Genomic DNA, 21,113 nt, shown 5'->3' on the forward strand with positions numbered 1-21,113 from the left:
CGACCTCCCTTCCTGGCACCAATGCCCATACTGAATTAGCACTGTGGCATGCATCCTTACAGAAACAGGGAAACATACATTATCCCCCAAAGCAGTGTGAACTCAATGCTCATGTATACATCATAGACACAGTGGAGGTTATATATATATGACCTATATATAGGTTATATATATATATGTGTGTGTATATGTGTGTGTGTGTATGTATATATATATCTCTCTCTCACTACAATTAAGGGGTAGGAGGAGTCAGTTGGATTGAACTGGGGCAATGAGGAAAAACAAAGAGCACTGGAACAAAAACTTCCTCAACAGGAGGGAAGTGAGTGCTCACAAGAGAATGCAGGAATCAGAAATCTACTACCTGTACTCATAATTCTCCAAAAGAATTGGAATAGAAATGCTCTGGGGGTTTCTTAGCTGCTTTTCTCTCAGACCACCTTTTTATCAATGCTTGTGCCTGCCCAGAGCTTCTGACTAGCTGGGAACATTCACCCTAAGGGAACTTTGACTTTTGAGTATTTGTCAGCGGACAGATCCACGTGCTAGACCAAACCCATATCTACATAGGTTAATAGCTGGGACTTAGTTTCCTTATCTGAAAATTGAGATAATAATATAAATTATAATATATAAATAATAATAATATAAACGTGTATTACCTCAGCATTAGTATGAGTATTATGAGAGTTAACAGCTATAAAGTGCCTAGAATGAAATATGAAATAAACACTCAATGTTAGCCATCACTACAACAATTTCAGCTATTTCTATTACTGCTACTGCTGCCATCACCCTCATTATTGCTGGTGCTGATACTGCTACTACTACTGCTGCTGCCACTACTACCAGTACCCATGAGGCTCTCTTTAAAATCATATACCTAATACCTTCCCCCCCGCCAAAATTCTGCATGTTCTATCTCTTACTTGGAATTTTCCAAGGCACATTTGTACATTAAAGCATACTGAGAGATTCCACAGTTAAAAAAAAACAAAAACAAATTACCACTTACAATTCCAGTGTACTGTTGACTGGGTACTCTGACAAATTTACTTGCTAAAATACACCTAGAATTGGAGAAATTTACACATATGCTCTTTTTTTACTGAGGTGGTGTTTATGTCACATAAAATTAACCAGGCTATAGTATATAAATCAGTGACATTTTGTATATTCCCAATGTCCTGCAACCACATCTATCTAGTTCCAAATTTTTATCACACTGAAAGAAAATCCTGTACTCATTAAGCAGTCACTCCTTATTCTCCACTCCCCTCCACCCCTGGCAACCACCAATCTGCTTTATGTTTTTACGGATTTAACTAACCTGAATATTTCACATATATGGACTCATAAAATATGTGATGTTTAGTGTCTGGCTGCTTTCACTTAGTATATGATTTTGAGATTCATCTACACTATTGCATGTATCAGTACTTCATTTCTTCTATAGCTGATTAATATTCCAATTGTGTGTATTTACAGACCACATTTTGCTTATCCATTTGTATGTTGATGGACATTTGGTTACTACCTTTTATCTACTGTGAATAGTGCTGCTATGAATGTTTGTGTACAAGCAGGTGTTTGAGTACCTGTTTTCAGTTCCTCGAAGCTATACCTAGGATTAGAATTGCTGGGTCACATAATAATTCTAGGCTTACTATTTTAGAAACTACCAAAATATTTTCCACATTAATTTGAAACATTTTACATTCCCAGTAGAAATGTATATGGGTTCAATTTCTCCACATCATCACTGACATTTGTTGTTTTCATTTTTATTTTTATTCTAGCCATCTTAATGGATGTGAAGTAGTATCTCATTGTGATTTTGTTTTGCATTTGTCAATGACAGTTGATCACCTTTTTATGTGATTTTTGGCCATTTGTATTCCTTCTTTGGAGATATATCTATTCAAGTTCTTCTACAAAACACTAAATCACAGTTTAGCAAAGTCCTTTGATACTTTATAACAAGGATTGGCTTCCTACAGTTTCCAATGGCGTGTTTTTCATTTCTGTATGAGAGGTCAGAAGAATAGCCTTTAAAATCTTTATTTCTACCATCATTTTGTTCCTGATTATTAATGTGTTCTCTAAGAACATATGAATGCTCTCTTCAGCTCTCCTATTTTCTTTCTGAGTTCTGAACTCTAAACAGAATTGTCCCTAAAGTTTGTATTTGTAGCATGTACCTCAAAACCCTACCTATTACACAGTGACAAAGTCAATACCATAATTTCAGGTTTTTATTACAGCAGCACCCCAAAATCTGTTTTAGAAGGTGCTTGCTTCCCTCTTACCTTTCCACCAAATTGTATGTTTCCTGAGGCCTTCCCAACCATGCTTCCTGTACAGCTTGTGGAACTGTGAGTCAAGTAAACCTCTTTTCTTCATAAATGACCCGGTCTCAGGTAGTTCTATACAACGAAGAGATTAAGAACCTATTTTCAGCATCCTTAAAGAAAAGAAATTCCAACCAAGAATTTCATATCTTGCCAAACTAAGCTTCATAAACAAAAGAGAAAGAAAATAATTTTCAGACAAGCAAACATAAGGGAATTCATAACAACTAGACCTCCCCTACAAGGGGTCCTTAAGAGAGTGCTAAATATGGAAATAAAAGAACAGTACCTGTCAGCACAAAAACATACTTAGGTACAAAACCCATTGACACTATGAGGCAACTATACAATCAAGTCTATAAAATATCTAGCTAACAATGCAATGACAGGATCAAATTTTAACATATCAATATTGACCTTGAATGTAAATGGGCTTATTATCCCACTTAAAAGGCATAGAATGGCAAATTGGATATAGAAGGAAAACCCAAATGTCTGTTATCTTCAAGAGAGCCATCTCATATGTAACAACACCCATAGGCTCAAAGTAAGAAGACGGAGAAAGATCTGTCAGGCAAACAGAAAACAAAAAAAGAGCAGCATTTTTTGTATTATATCAAGTAAAACATAATTTAAGCCAATGATGATTAAATATGACAAAGAAAGGCACTATATAATGATAAAGGTTTTAATTTAAAAAGAAGACTTAACTATCCTGAATATATTCACACCCAACTTTGGAGTACTGAGGTTCATAAAACAAGTATGAAAAGACTTATCCACACAATAATAGTGGGAGACTTCAACACTCCACTGACAGAGTTTGGCAGATCACTGAGGCAGAAAACTAACAAAGAAATTCTGGACTTAAACTTGACACTTAACCAATTCGACCTAATAGACATCCACAAAATATGCCACCCAACAACAGAATATATATTCTTCTCATGTACATATAGCACATGTTCTAAGATAGATCACAGGCTTGGCCATAAAGTAAGTCTCAACAGATTAACAAAAAATCAAAATCCTGCAAACTATACTCTCGGACTTCAGCACAATAAAAATGTAAATCAATAACAAGAGGACCTCTCAAAACCATACACTTACATGAGAATTAAACAACCTGCTTCTGAATGATTTTCAAATGAAAGACAAAATCAAGGCAGAAATAAAAATAAATTGAAACTGATGAAAATAGAGATACAATATATCAGAATCTTTGAAACACAGCTAAAATGGTGTTACGAGGAAAGTTTATAGCACTAAATGCCTACATTAAAAAGTTGGAAACATCTCAAATTAACAACCTAACATCACACCTGGAGGAACTTGAAGAACAATGGCAAACTAACCCTGAAAACCAACAACCAAAATCAGAGCTGAATTGCATGCAATTGAGAGGTGAAAATCCATACAAAAGCTTAACAAAACTAAAAGTTATTTGAAACAAGAAGTTTGGTAAACTGCTAGCTATATTATTAATAAAGATAAAAAGAAGATCCAAATAAGCACCATCATAAATGACAAATGTGATACTATAACTGACCCCACATAAATACAAAAAATCTTCAGAGACTTTTAAGAACACCTCTATGCACACAAACTAGAAAACCTAGAATAAATGGATAAATTCGTGGAAACAAAAAACTTCCCGACATTGAACCAGAAAGAAACTGAAATCCTGAACAGACCAAAAATGAGTTTCCAAATTAAATCAATAGCAAAATACCTACCTTCAAAAAAAGAAAAAGTCCTGGACCAGTTGAAATCACAGTCAAATTCTACCAGACATATAGATAAGAACTAGTACCAATCCTACTGAAATTGGTCCAAAATGTTGAGGAGCAGGGACTCCTCCCTAACTCATGCTACAATATCAGCATCATTTTGATACCAAAGTCTGGCAAAAATGTGATGAAAAAAGACAACATCAGGCCAATATCCTTGATAAACATGGATTCAAAAATCCTCAGCAAAATACTAGCAAACAAAAATCCAGAAGCACATCAAAAAGTTAATTCACTATGATCCAGTAGGCTTTATTCCTGGGATGCCAAGTTGGTTCAACATACCAAAATCCATAAGTGTGATTCACCACATAAACAGAATCAAAAACAAAAACCACATGATCATCTCAATAGACACAGAAAACACTTTTGATAAAATTCAACACTACTTCATATTACAAACACTCAAAAAATTAGGCATCACATAAAAGGGACATATGTCAAAATAATAAATGTTATCTGTAGCAACCTCAGGCTCAACAACATCGTAAATGGGCAAAAGCAGGAAATACACTCCTTGCAAATGGGAACAAGATAAGGATTTCTACTTTCACCACTCCTATTCAACATAGTACTGGAAGTCCTAGCTAGAGCAACCAGGCAAGAGAAAGAAATAAAAGGCATCCAAATAGGAATATGATGAAGTCAAACTATCTCTCCTCGCAGATGATGTGATTCCATACCTACCAAACCCTATAGCCTTCATCAAAACGCTCCTAGAATTGATAAATGACTTCAGTAAAGGTTCAAGATACAAAATCAATGTACAAAAAGAGGTAACATTTGTATATAACAATAATGTCCAAGTTGAGAGCCAAATCAAAAACACAATCCCATTTACAATAGCCACAAAAAGAATAAAATACCTAGGAATACAGCTAACTAAGGAGGTGAAATATCTCTACAACAAGAGTTTCAAAACACTGACAGAAATTAGAGACTATACAAACAACTGGAAAAACATTCCATGCTCATGGATAGGAGGAATCAATATTGTTAAAAGGGCTATACTGCCCAAAGTAATTTACAGATTCAACACTATTCCTATCAAATTACCAGCCTCATTTTTCACAGAATTAGGGGGAAAAAATTATTCTAAAATGCAGGTGGAACAACAGAAAAACAGCCCAAATAGCCAAAGCAATCATAAGCAAAAGAAGTAAAGCCAGAAGCATCACCTTGAATTTGAACTAAACTACAAGGCTACAGTAACCAAAGGAGCATGGTAATTGTACAAAAACAGACACTTAGACCAACAGAATAGGTTAGAGAACTCATAAATAGAGCCACATATCTACAATCAAAGTTCACAAAAACAAGCAATGGGAAAGGACTCCTTATTCAATAAATAGTGCTGGAATAACTGGCTAGACATATACAGAATATTGAAATTGGCACCCTTCCTTTCACCATATACAAAAATTAATTCAAGATGGATTAAAGACTCAAAGATAAGACCTAAAACTTATAAAATCCCTAGAAGAAAATCTAGGAAATAGTATTCTGGACATTGGCCTCTGTAAAAAATTCGTAACTAAGTCCCCAAAAGCATGTGTAACAAAAACAAAAATTAACAAGTGGGACTATATTAAACTAAAAAGCTTCGATACAGCAAAATAAACTATTAACAGAGCAAACAGGCAACCTACAGAATGGGAGAAAATATTTTAAATTATGCATCTGGCAAAGGCCTAACATCCAGAATCTGTAAGGAAGGTAAACAATTCAACAAGCAAAAAACAAACAACCCCATTTAAAAATAGGCAAGGGATGTGAACAGACACTTCTCAAAAGAAGACACGTATGTGTTCAACAAATACATGAAAAAATCTCGACATCAGTAATCATTAGAGAAATGCAAATTGAAACCACAATGAGATACCACCAGTTAGAATGGCTATTACTCAAAAGTACAAAAATAGCTGATGTTGGTAATTTGCTGAGAAAAAGAAACACTTAGACTCTGCTGGTGTTAATATAAATTATTTCAGCCATTGTGAAAAGCAGCATAAATATTTCTCAAAGAACTTAAAACAGGACTATCATTTGACCCAGCAATCCCATTACTGGGTATATACCCAAAGGAAAATAAGTTGTTCTATAAAAAAGACACATGCATATGCATGTTTATTGCAACACTATTCACAATAGTAAAGACAAGGCATCAATCTAGATAAATACCAACAGTGGACTGTATAAAGAAAACATGGTATGTACATATAGTGGAATACCATGCAACCATAAAAAAGAACAAAATAATGTTACTGTGTTATTTGCAGTAGCACAGATGCATTAGGAGGCCATTAGCATAAGCAAATTAAGGAAGAGGCCGGGCGCGGTGGCTCAAGCCTGTAATCCCAGCACTTTGGGAGGCCGAGACGGGCGGATCACGAGGTCAGGAGATCGAGACCATCCTGGCTAACATGGTGAAACCCCGTCTCTACTAAGAAATACAAAAAACTAGCTGGGCGAGGTGGCGGGCGCCTGTAGTCCCAGCTACTCGGGAGGCTGAGGCAGGAGAATGGCATAAACCCGGGAGGCAGAGCTTGCAGTGAGCTGAGATCCAGCCACTGCACTCCAGCCTGGGCGACACAGCGAGACTCCATCTCAAAAAAAAAGAAAAAAAGTGGCAAATTAAGGAAGAGAAGACCAAACACCACATGGAGGCTAAACACTGAGTGAGCATGAACATAAAGTAGACACAGTAGACACTGGGCACTCCTAGATGAGGGAGGGTGGAAGGAAGGTGTGGGTTGAAAAACTATCAGGTACTGTGGTTGCTACCTGGATGACTGGATCATTCACACAGCAAACTTTAGCCACCTGCAATTTATCCATGTAACAAACATGCACATGTACCCCTGAACCTAGAATAAAAGACATGTACAAAAAGAAGAAGAAGATAACAAAATTTAGAATCAGACTAGACCCAGAAGTAGAGATTAGGATGAACAAAGGAAAAACATTCAAGATATATTGGCTAACAATTTTTTAAAGCTTATCAAAATAATAAAATTCACCTGTATTGGAGCATATATATATATATATATATTCTACTAAATGGCAAGAAGTTCACACAGCAGCAGCAATAATATGTAATATAATAATAATACTGTATCACGTCAAAACAAAAGATCTTAAAAACAGAAAGAGAGAAAAACCAGATACTTAAAAATTCTAATAAGACAAAGGCAATAGCAATGATTGAAACCAAAAGATGATTACTAATATATATAATACTAATATATGCTAATGCATAAATACATTCATATATATAATGCCAATATATATATAAAAAATACTGAATTGCGTATCCAGCAAAACCATCTTACCAAAATAAGAATAAAGGAGAGAGATTCTCAAACTATTTTCATCAACAAATATTCACTGGAAGAATTTCTAAAATATAAAATATGAAGAATTTCTAAAATATGTAGATATACATGTATATAAATTAGTAAATATATACATACTTCTAAACAAACAGCATTCTTACAAAATACTCATGATAGTAATAATATTACTCATGATAGTAACAATATTAATAGCAAATTTATGGATTTCTAGAAAGTAAAACAGAAATAATATGGTGGAAAATAATAGCATGCAAATTATAAGAGGGATATTAAGGATAAAAAGATTTTCAACTACATATGTTATTTGGAAAGAGGGTTAAGATATTTATTAATTTTAAAGTTAAGTCTACTTTAAAGGATTACCATAATAATTATATTAAAATAGTGTTTAAAATATAATTAATTTCTTGTAGAGACAGGGTCTCACTATGTTGTCACAGTGGGTCTTGAACTCCTGGGCTCAAACATTCCTCCTGCCTTGGCCTCCCATAGTGTTGGGATTACAAGCGTGAGCCACCACACCTGGTTTAAAATAATCATTTTAAAAGCAGGAAAGAAGACTAAGTAAACACAAAAACAGCAAGGGGAATAGAAAACACAAATGAAGAGATTAAAGTAGCTCCAGATATGTCAATAATTTCAATAAATATGAACAGGTGAAACTCAGTACAACGTAAAAAAGATCAGACTGACATTTAAAAACAGGCAAGTCTAGCCATAGGCCATTACAAAGAAATAAGCATGAAATATACATGAAACACTAAGACCTAGAAAAATTAAAGACAAAAAATTGGAAAATATATTTCAAAATTTGAAAAATATTGATAATTTGATAATTTTTGAAACTGAGTAACTGAATTATACCAACTGATTATAATATTTTGTTTACTGTTGTGTATGTTAACATTTTCTATAATAAAAAAGCTTTTGGACAGACACGGTGATTCACACCTGTACTCCCAGCACTTTTGGAGGCCAAGGCAGGAGGATCACTTGATCTCAGAACTTCAAGACCAGTCTTCACAGCATAGCAAGACCTTGTCTTTACAAAATAGTGTAGAAAGTTAGCCAGGCATGTGGCATGTGCCTGTAGTCCTAGCTACTTCAGAGGCTGAGGTCAGAGGATCACAAAAGCCCAGGAGCTCAGGATTATAATAAGCTGTGATTTGTTCCACTGCACTTCAGTATGGGCAAGAGAGCAAGACTCTGTCTCTAAAAAATAAAAAATAAATAAAAATTAAAGTTTTTAAAAAGGTGCTTAGAATACTATGAAATATTATTTAAAGAAAACTGAGATAGTTATTTTATTGTTATATGAAATTGATTTTAGTACAAAATATCATATCAAAGGTAAAAAGGGCTTCTATGTATATATATATATTTAAATATCATTTACCAGGAAGATTTTACAACTCTAAAACATGAAACTTCAATTATATATAAAGAAAATATCAATAGGGTGAAATACACAAATCTACCATCACATTAGAAAGTTCATATACATGCCTCTCAATTACTGCTAGAAACAGAAAAAACAAAAACTTGGCAAAAATAGAGAAGAACTGAAAAGCATTATCAACAAGCTATCTTAATGGACATAGGCAGAACCCTACATTCAACAATTAGAGAATACCCATTCATCTTAAGTTCACAGAGGACAATTACAGAAACTAATCACATATTAGGCCACAAATCAGATACCCACAAATTTTCAGGAATGATAATATGCATATAATGTTTTCTGAGGAAAATAAAATTATAGCAGAAATTAATACTAAAAATTGTTAAAAATTCTTATTTCTGGAAATTAAAAATACGTATGTCTAATTATTGGATGGGGCAAAGAGGAAATTATAATGGTAGTTTAAATATACTTAAAACTGAGGATTATCTCAAAACTTGTGGGATATAGTGGAAATGGAACTTTAAGGGAAATGTATAGTCACAAATGCTTAAAAAAGAAATATATATAATTGGTGTTATAAGCATTCTGGTTAAGATATAGAAAATTATAGTTGTTATTATTCAACTTAATAAGTAAGAAAAAATATGCTCAAAGATAGTAGATGTAGGTCAATAAAGATAAAAGTAAAAATCTATGAAGTTGAAAAAAGACATGATACAAGGTGAATAAAGCCAAAAGTTGGTGCTTTGAAAACAGTAATAAAATAATCAAACTTCTGATGATTAGAACAAAAAGGAGACATAATTATAGATTCAGCATGTGATAAAAACCTGACTACTGTGAACAAGTATATGTCAATTGGAAAACTTAGATGAAACAGATAAATTGCTTGAAAATATAACATACCAAAATCGACTTAAAAATGAAGACAATACTCTACAATACTCTTATATTCATTAAGACAGTTAATCAATCACCAAAAGAAGGTAAGACCCAAATGATTATTACTAAATTTTCAAAAAATAGTTTTTCCAACATACAACACCTTCTTGAGAATAGAAAAAGATGTCAGTATAAACTTGGAGTAAAACCAGACAAGGATAATATAAGATAATTTATAGGCAATTTTTAAAAATTCTAAATAAAACTCTAATTTGAAGCCAGCAGTTTATAAAAAAGGTATACATCATGATAAATTTCAGCTTATGGAAAGACGAAATAGAAGAATTGTTTAAAACCAAAGTACCTATAAATGTAATGCCAAACATTAAGAAGATTAAATATATAATTATAAAAAGAAAAGTTTTCCCAATAGTTCACAGAAAAATAATTTGATAAAATTCAACAGCTATTAACATAAAGGAAATAAAAACATGACAAAATGAACAAACAAAAAAATCTTACAAATAGCAGGGTCCCTCCTTAACTTTACAAAAGGTATTTAACAAAAAGCTACAGCAAATATAGTGCTTAATAGTAAAGTTAGTATTATTCCCTTATAAGTCAGGGGGGAAAGAGGATTCCCAGTATCACCACTTTTATTAAACATTGTAATGGGGATTCTAGCTGGTGCAACAGGAAAAGAGTAAGAAGTAAAAGGTATAAGAATGGCATGATAGAAAGCATAGACACAGATGATATAATTACCTACTTTGAAAACTCAAGAGGATCTAAATATAAATTATAAAAATTAATGTGAGCTTTCCAGGGTGGCTAGATATAAGATCAGTACACAAAAGTCAATTGCATCTCATGATACCAATAATAAATATTTAGAAGATATAATTTAAATTAAAAGATACACTTTACAATAACAAAAAATATTTAGGAATAAATTTAACAAATATGCAATTCCTTCATGGAGAACTGTCAATACATGCATTGAAGATGTTAAAGACATTTAAATAAATTAAGAGCATTCCTCAATAACAAGTTGAAAGACTTAAAATCTTAAAGACACCAGATCTCCTAAAATTGAATTGTAAGTTCAATGCAATTCCAATTGAGTTTTTTATGAAACTTGATAAACTGATTTTAAAATGTATATATGAAAGAGCAAATGTCCCTAGTTAGCCAAGACACTCTTAAAGAAGATGAATAGGATGAGGAAACATTCCCTACTAGGTATCAAGACTTAATTTGAAAACAAGTAGTTGTGATAATATTCCTATTTAGAAGAAAAAGTTAATATGCAGCAAAATAAAAGGTCCAGACAGAATCCCATACATCTATAAACACCTTATATGTACCAGAGAAGGACATGTCACATCATTGGAGTAAGTAAATGATGGGGCAGGTGGCTCCACTTATTAAATAAGTAAGTAAATAAATTAAATTAAATACCTACCACATACCACACATTTAATCAATTCCAGATGGAGTAAGTAGTTAAATGTAAACATTAAACAATTGAAATGAGGAAGTGTATATTAGAGAATACCTTGATTAAAATGAGCTAGAAAATTATAGCTGAAAACTCAAAAATTGCCAATTAAAAGAGCTAAATTCAAGTACATTAAAATAAATATTTGTATTCCTCCAAGGACACCATAAAGAAAATGAAAGACAAGCAATATTGTGTGAAAAGTATTTGTGTTGCACGCCAACAAAAATTAGCAACTGAAAAATGTAATGAACTTCTCCAAAATAAGAAATGTATATAAATTTTTAAAAAGATGTAAAAGAAACCCTAACTATTAGCCTTGTACACACACAGAGAGAAACTTGTTAGAATTAATAGACAAATTCAGAAAAGCTGCAGAATATAAAATCAGCATGCAACAATCACCTGCATTTTTATTCACTAACAATTCAAAAAGAAAATGAAGAAAATGATTCCATTTACAATAACATCAAAAAAAATGAATGCTTCAGAATAAACTTAACCAAGGAAGCAAAAGACTTGTACACTGAAAACTTCAACACCTTGATGAAAGAAATTAAAGAAGACACAAACAAATGGAAAGATATCCTGTGTTCATGGATTAAACGGCTGAATATTTTAAGATGTAAACATTATCCATGATACATATTACCCATTAAATCCATAATTTAATGGTAAATATTCCCATTAAATCTACAGATTTAATGCAATCCCTATCAAAATCCCAATGGCAGTCTTTGGAGAAACAAAAACATTCATCTTAAAATTCATATAGAATCTCAAAGGATCCCAAATAGTGAAAGCAATCCTGAAAAAGAAAGAAAAGTTGGAGTTCTCATATTTCCTAAGTTCAAAACTTGTTACAAAGCTACAGTAATCAAAACAGCATAATACTGACATAGTGACAAACATGTAGACCAATTAAATAGAATAGACAAGTCAGAAATAAATCTTCACTTAAAGGGTCAAATGGTGTTCCACAAGGATTCCAATATCAGTAAATGGAGAAAGAATAATCTCTTCAACAAACGTTGTGACAACTGGATATCCACGTGTAAAAGAATGAATTTGTACCCTTATCTTATACCATAAACAAAATTAATTCAAAACAGATCAAAGAAAGACCAAAACGTAAGACCTAAACCTACGCAACTCTGAGAAGAAAACATGGAAGAAAACCTCATGACATTGAGTGATTTCCTGACAATGACACCAAAAGAATAGGCAACAAAAGTAAAACTAGATAAATTTGACTGCATCAAAATTAAAACCTTCTGCGTGTCAAAAGACACAATTAAGTGAAAAGGTAACCCACGGAATGAGATATTTCATATCATGCATCTAATAAGGGGTTAATATTCAGCATATATAAATGACAACAAATAACCTGATTAAAAAATGGACAAAGAAGTTGAATAGACATTTCTCCAAAAAATATATGCAGGTGGCTAACAGGCATATGAGAAGATACTCAACGTCACTAATCATTAGGTAAATCAAAGCCACAATGAGATATCAATTCACACCCACTAGGATGACTACTATCAAAAAACAAAAATAACAAGTGTTGGTGAGGATGTGGCGCAATTGGAACCCTTGTGCCCCGTGGGAGGGAATACAAAATGATGTAGCTACTACAGAAAACAGTATGGTGATTCCACAAAAAATTAAAAGTGGAATTATCATATGATCCAGCACTTCCACTTTTGGCTGTATATACAAAGAATTAAAAGTAGAGTCTTGAAGAGATATTTGCTATTTGCACACCCATGTTTATAACAGCACTATTAACAATAGTCAAAACGAGGAGGTAACGCCATTGTCCATCAATAAATTAATGGACAAACAATATATATAAAATGGCTTATTCAACATTAAGAAGGAAGGAAATTCTGACACATGCTATAACAGGGATGAACCAGGAGAACATTATGTTAAAAGAAGTCAGTCACTAAGACAAATGCTGTAAAATTCCACTTACATGATGTATCTAGAGTAGCCAATTTCATAGAAACCATAGAATCATGGCTCTCAGAGGCTGGGAGGGAAGAAAAATGAGAAGTCCTTTATTTAATGGTTATGGAGTTTCAGTTTTGCAAGAAGAAAATGTTCTGGAGATTCGTTGCACAACAATGTGAATATACTTAATACTACTGCACTACATGGTTAAGATGGTAAATTTTATGCTATGTGTATTTTACCACAATTTTAAACAATGGTGCAAGGACTTGAAAAGGCATTTCACAGAAATGTTACCATGATGGCAAATAAAATAAGAAAAACTTATCAAAACAAAGTTTTGCAAATTACTGCCACAATAAGCAGTGATTTTATACCCACTAAGTTGCAAAAATTAAGTTTGACAGTACTATATAGTGACAGCACTGTGGAATACTGGAAACTCTGGCACATGACCACTGATAGAATGTGCAGGCCTCTCAGCAAATGCATTTTTCAGGGACTCTGTCCATATAAACAATTAGAGCCACCCCACAAAGTTTGTCAGCACTATTCTGGTAGCCCTATAACATGAAATCCTGGAAAAGGGATATTACATCAGCTAGCAAGAGCAATGTGTTAGCCAGCCCAGTCTCTGGAACAAGTATCCCGTGTTGGGGCTCCAGGACAACTCCGTAAGTGAGACTGTGGGAGCTCCTCAGGACATTTGCTAAACTTGTGTGTGGTGAGGGGTAAGGGAGTTGGGAAGGGATGAGAGGATCAGAGAGTAACTCAAAGAGGAGAAATAAGGTCTAGAATGCCCTGTCCAGACAGTACTCCTGGTTCCAGCCCATCTTAGACTTAAGTAGAGTCCTGGGCGGAGACCTCTTGCCTGGGTGTAATGACAATACTGTTCTTATGTAATGCTGGCAGAAAATGCATCAATATAACCACCTCATAAAACATCTTGCCTTTGTTAATCACTTTGTAAAACAATTTGGCTTTATCTTATAAATTTAAAAATGCACATTACTGCTTATGACCCAGCATTTCTACTCCTAGATGTAAGTGTTAGAGAATCTCTTGCCTATTTGTCTTAGGAGTAATTTATAAGACTATTCATTCTAGCATTATTCACAGTAGATAAAAATGGGAAACAGCTAAATGTCCATCAACAAATAGTACAGATAAATAAAAGTTAGGATATTACACCATGGAACAGTAACAGTTCCATGATCTACAGTTATGCACAGCAGCATGGATAAATTCTGGACATATAATAATAATTGGAAAAAACAAGTTATAGAAGACTACTTAGAGTATGATTCAATTACTATGAAATTACAAAAAGCAAAATTAAATAATGTATTTAATACATACATACACACATACATACATATAACATGTGTGCAAATATATTTTTATATATGTGGCAGTTGAGAGAAACAAGGAGAGGTTTAGAAGTAGATTCAGAGATTATTGGTAACGTTCTCCCTTTTAAGTTGATTGGGGTTTGCGGATATTTATCTTACTATTAAACTTCATAACTTATATGCCATATATTCTTTTTCTGTATCAAATTACACATTTTTTTACATAGATTTTAAAAACAATCAAATAATCTTTACAATTTTTTCTTTAATGGAAAATTTCCCAAGTATGTTGGAGGACAGAACACTTTTCTTTTTTCTTTTCTTTTCTTTTCTTTTTTTTTTTTTTAAGTTGGAGTCTTACTTTGTCACCCAGGCTGGAGTGCAGTGGCGCCATCTTGGCTCACTGCAACCTCAGCTTACCGGGTTCAAGGGATTCTCCTGCCTCAGCCTCCTGAATTGCTGGGACTATAGGTGCCTGCCACCAAGCCTGGCTAATTATTGTATTTTTAGTAGAGACAGGGTTTCACCATGTTAGCCAGGCTGGTCTTGAAGTCCTGACCTTGTGATCTGCACACCTTGGCCTCCCAAAGTGCTTGGATTACAGGCGTGAGCCACAGCACCTGGCCAGGACATTGTTTCTATCATACATTTATTAACATGCAGAAATAGTGCCCTTGGAATGCTTTAAGTGCCTGATTTGGGCGTAAGCTGAGCTTTATTAGTGTGGTTTCCCAAGAGTATGGGCCAGGATGATGTGTGGCTCTCTGTCTTTTCATTTCAAAAGTAGTGCCACCCAGGAGGGGATCATATTCAATCTCTCACCTCTCCTAAAATGGGAGAGAATAGCATTTGAGACTCTGACAAGTAATAATCCAAGTCTGATTGTTCTTAATAGTTAATTCCTTCACTTTACCTTTCTGGTGAGTGTATATTATTTTTTATTCGGAGAAACATTAGTTCCTTCTGAAACAATAAGCACTGGTAGTGGCTGTCTGCCTAAATATAATCCATTATGTTCTCACTCACAGTCTATCTCTCCTCTCAGAGCCTAAACTGTGAGTGAGAAATTATGTGTAAATTGTCCACTATGCCTTCATGGTGAGCAGTGCTGAAGTTTGAAGACCCAGTGATGTCAACCTAGTGCTTGATAAGGAGCCGTTTTGGCCCTTTGATCATAAATGAAACTTAAGAAACTGGTTATGCACAATCATACTTTTCCCCCACATGCAGGAAGATGACCTCCAGGGAATGTGGATCTCGGCTGAACAGACTTTGAAATCTGGTTCTTGACTGTGTAACCAGCCAATATTCAAGTCAATAAATATTTACTGAGATTTATTGAGTGTTGGTTACAATTCTTGGACTGTATGGCTGAAGACAAAAAAAAAAAAAAAAAAGTAAATTTGGAAGTATCCCCTATCTTCAAGGAGGTCGAATGAGAGACGGTGTTGACAAGGAAAGAGGCCCAGGTTCCCATGTCAGCTCTGTTGTTGACTTGCTGGGTGGGCCTAGGCAAATCACTTTGTCTAGGGCTCTGTTTCTCTTTCACAGATTAAAGTGTTGGGGATGAATTGTTTTCAAAGTTCCTTCCAAAGGGAAGAAAAAAGTTATGTTTATATAAATCTGGATAGGCAGATAAGACTCATCAGGGAGTTTTATAATAATAAGCCATAAAGGCCATCTAGTGATAGAGTTCCTTAGGTTTGCAAACAAGAAAACCAAGACCCAGAAAGATTATGAGTCTTACTCAAGGTCATACAGTTCCAATACAAGAGAGTTCTGAGAGTTGAGGGTGGAAGAGGAGAGGAGGTATAACTGGGTGTTTTAGATACATTAGGTTGGAACGTAGACTATAGGCTATATCAAAAGGCCTGTGGGCAATAGAAAATTGACCTGATGCTTCTCCCTCAACTATTTCTGCCATAGAAGTGGAAGGAAAATTGATCCCATAGATGAAGGAGTTATATGATGAACTGTGTCCAAAGACCCATGTTGCCAGAGAGATTTATCTTTTAATACACTAAAAAATCCTAAGGAGAATTAATACATGGAATAGGTAGATATCAAAGCATTTACTCTCTCCTTAACCACAGGCAATGTTTCTGCCCCTCTTTTTGGCCTTGTTAACTCAATAGTACTTATATTCTATTATCTTCTCACTTATACCCTGCAAATGTCATCTCTTGATATTAACCTGAGTTAATAGAAGGCTTTATGTCTCATGAATCCTGTCTACAGTCGTGTGTGAACAGTAGTCACTGGACATGGGGCAATGTAAGTCAGATGAGCTCACTACAGGACACTGACAGGACAATTCTGGAGGAAGGATTTATGCAAGATTTATGCACAGGGGACAGACACAGAAAAAAGTTGTCAAAGATTGGACTTGAGGATATGTCTGCAAGCAAATTTCCAGAGATTTTAGAGCAGCTCAGGAATCTCTCATCAAGAATTAGGATTTGGATCAGTTAGCTATTGCTGTGTAACAAGTTATCTCAAATTCAGTGGCTTAAAACAATAGTCATTTATTATTATAGTGTGCATATCTGTGGATCAGCTTGGTGTTCCCCATAAAGATTGGTTTGGTTCATCTCCATTGGGTTTACTCTTGTGTCTGAGGGTTGTGTGGGAGCTCCACTTCGAGTTGGATTTAGTTGAGGTATCTTGGTTGTAACAGCTCAGGATTCTCCCATTCTCTTGTTGACATCAGCATCTAAGTCCAGGCACATCATTCCTATAGTGATGTTAGGAGCTAAAGAGACCAAGCAGAAACACATGATGTCTCTCGAGGCCCAAACTTGGAGATGACATATTAAATCTCTTCTTCATTAGGTTGGTCAGAGTCACAGGGCTAAGCCCAAATTCAAGGAGTAGGAACATAGACTCTGCTTCTTTAGCAGCACAAACCTCAAAGTCACATGATGAAAGTGTGAATAGAAGGAAAGGTGAGGAATTTGAACCATTCATGTAATCTACTGTAGGAGTTTCGAAAGACCAGTGGTTTTTAAACATTTAAAAATCAATAGATCATTTTGCAAGTAAAGTAAAAAAGAATGCAAACTCTCCTGATACAAATCCATTGTGTGAAAAACACTGTATATATGTCTCTGGGGTTTATTAATCCTTTGAGGTTTACCCATGGGCCTCAAATTTAAAAATCTTTTTTGAGAAGGTCAAGTTGGTTGACTAAGGAGGGACGTTATATTTCCATATATAGAGAGGGACACCTGCCTGCCAGAGACCCCAGGAGGTCTTTTTGGTATGAGATACTATTGAGAACAGAAATTTTTCTTTCATGGGTTTAAAAGCATTGTGACCCAAAAGTGTAAGATCCAGTGCCAAAGTGTGTACCGAAGGAAGAGCTCTGTTTAGGTGGGTGTTCTAGAATGAACCACTTAAATCCTTTCTTGGCAGTATTTTCATTAAATACAAGACTTTATAAATTCTAACTTTATTGCTTCATTAGCATAGTGACAGAAAGCTATATTTCAGTTTTCCAAATAAGATTATTTGTCTCTCTTTAATGGCCTACTGCTGCTGAAGAGGACTTAAGCAGTGAGAGGCAGCTGAGCCTGCAGAACAGGTGGCAGAAGCTAGTTCTTAAGGAAATGGACTCCCCTAGGCAGAGGATCACCCACTCCCTCTTCTCCCCAAGTCCTATCCCACCACCTCACCCTGGCCAGCCAAGGAAACGTTGGGTGGGTCCAGAGATCTGCCAGTGAGGGGCTACTGTTTACTTGACAAAGAAAACTTGAGCAAGTCCAGTGAACCTGTAAGGATACCTGGTGGATGAATAGCTCTCCATAAACACATTGGTTTGTCTATTTTCAGTGAATTGACTCCAAATAGTATGCATTTGCTTTGTTCATCTTCTTTCAGCTAAGTTAAAACAGACAGATCGTTCATGAAGATGTCAGTTTAAAAGGCAGAGAACCTCAATAAACTGACTTAGAAAAACAAAGTAGGGGTGGTTCAGTGACAATACTCAGGCATTTACCATCTGATATGGGAATTGTCTTATCTATAGAACCATAACTCAAGGTAGAAGCATTTGCTTCTTCCGTTGCTCATTCTGTTTGCAATTCTTTCATGTCCGTGTTCTTCCCTAGATCATCTGTACCACAGAGGGTTGAAACCGAAGTAGCTTTTATTTCCTGTAGTATTTCTAGCACCTAGCATAGTGGGCAGCTCAGAGTGGATACTCAATAAGTTTGTCAGATGAACAAAAAAAAAGAAAATTCTTCAAAAGCACTTGGGACAGTCCCTTCCCTGTACTATGAAACTTATTGCATATTATCCTTTTAAAGCACTAATGAACTGGTATTTATAACTAAGATCACTCTCCCTGGCTTTTGCTGTATTTTCAGGATTCCTTGGGGAGGAATATAAACTTAAAAATGGTGATATTATAATTGCATAATTCTGAGTCAAAAATTTTATAATGAAACTGAATCTAACCAAGGATTTAAAATGTGAATTTGAAAGCTGTTTTCCCACAAAAGCTTTATATGGTGAAAATATTTTTAAGGAAGTTTTTTTTCTTTTGACTCGATGTTTAACCATGAAATTCTAACATGTTCTACTTTACATAAAAAGTTGAGCTTATTATTAACAATAGGAATATTAATTGCTAGTCACTGTGAACTATAATGCTGTCTAGCCTTTGGGATGTACAATTAATTATCATCACTTTTTTGTTTTTATTTTAATTAAGCACTTATACAGCACTTTACATATTTGATGTATTTTATGACCATTAACCACAGAATTAATGCACAAACATAAATTATACATGTTCACGAAAAAAAAAGAACCATCTTTAAATTATGAATAAAGAAGCTGTTAAGTTTATGTAGTTTTTCTCTTTGGGGAGAAAATTTTGCCCCTATACAATAGAAGGTTCAAAACATACTTTCCTATTGAGAATGGCAGAGCTACTAAATGTTAACTTACAGTTTTATAAGAAGCTTGTGACAGATATTAAAAAATGCATATAACTTTTTTAAAATATCTGCTATTTTAAGAGACACAGGTTTTCAAAGGCTAATTGATTCATAAATGGCTCAGCTCCCCTTGTGAAGCAGAGGAACAAGTGGGTATGGGATGCAGAGATGGGCTTTATAAAGGTTTTGAGCATGAAGCCCAGAGAGGCAGAGCTCAGGGTTACTGAGCTGGGGAGTGTGCCTTGAGCCCAGGCAGCCTGCTTTGTGGACTCTGGAAGGAAAAGCAAGTTGTCCAAAGCAACTGTGCTGTCAAAGTGGCTTTGTTGTCTGCGGTAAATACCCAGGGTTCATCCTCTCGTGCCAAGAAGATTTAGGACAGGGACACACATGAGGAGTGGGTTTAGGGGCAGAGGTTTAATAGGAAAAAGAAAGAGAAAGGAGAACACATCTCTCTCTTTTGTGAGAAAAAGGGGTATCTGAAAGGTGAAAGCTGGCCTGTGGAGGACCCCAGCAGATTGTGTAAGCAGTTTTGAGGAGGTACTGTCTATTTACGTAGGGCCCACAGATTGGTTCCACCAAGTGTGATGTTTACATAGTAGGAAGGCTGGTGGCCCCACCCTAATCTTAATATGTAAATAGACTTTCCCCTTTGCCAGTGACATCTTGTGTGCTCCTTCCTGTACTTGTGGCTGTCAAAGAGAAGGGAAGTTGGAGCCGCCATTTTGATCATGCCTGGTCCCAGGTAGCCTTTTCCTAAAGGCACAACAGCTGGCACTCACCCATGTAAGCTTCCAGCTTACTTGCCTGTGTCTGCAGCTCGATTTTACAGGCTGCTCTTTGTTAGAAAATAAAATGATTTGGGGGCTTTTTCATTAAAGGAAAAACCTTACTAAGGACTTCCTTACCCTCACTATCTGCCTAAATAATTTCTTTTTAATTCCTATGTCACTGTGCGGGGGACTGGTATTGACTGGCTGATAACAGTTCTTGGCGCTACCTTCCTAAGCTAATAGAAACCACTGTGAGAGGTAAAATGTGGCCTCTGGAACCCAGGACTGCCTGGGTTCAGTTACATGGATTGATGACACAAGTTTCTTAACTTCTCAGAACCTCAGTTTCCTCATATGTAGATTGGGAGCAATAATTGTACATACTTCATAGGGTTGGTGTGAAGATGAAATGAATTAATTCATGTGAAGCACTTTAAACAGTGGCCGATATACAGTAAATTGTCGGTCAACGATAGTCTTATTTGTTACTATTTCTGGCAAAACTAGGACATCATTTGGAGAGGATTGCATCAGAGGTCCCTGCCATTAGGGTGCTTCCTTGAAGAGGAAGATGATCCTGCCCTAGGAGGGATCAGAGGCAGTTACCGAGTTAGTGTGCTGGTCATTACCATGGCTGCTGCAAACATGAAGTGTATGCAGAAGAGGAGACTCAGTACAAGCAAAGCAATGGAAATGTCCTAAATGAAGAGCTTTGAAGGAACTGGGGTCATTGTGATCAGAGAACAAACTTCACAAGTTCATCTAGGCTGCCTCCAGAGATCTGAAGGAAATAGAGTTGTCACA

Source organism: Piliocolobus tephrosceles, chromosome 9, assembly GCF_002776525.5.
Source record: "Piliocolobus tephrosceles isolate RC106 chromosome 9, ASM277652v3, whole genome shotgun sequence".
Classification (NCBI taxonomy): domain Eukaryota; kingdom Metazoa; phylum Chordata; class Mammalia; order Primates; family Cercopithecidae; genus Piliocolobus; species Piliocolobus tephrosceles.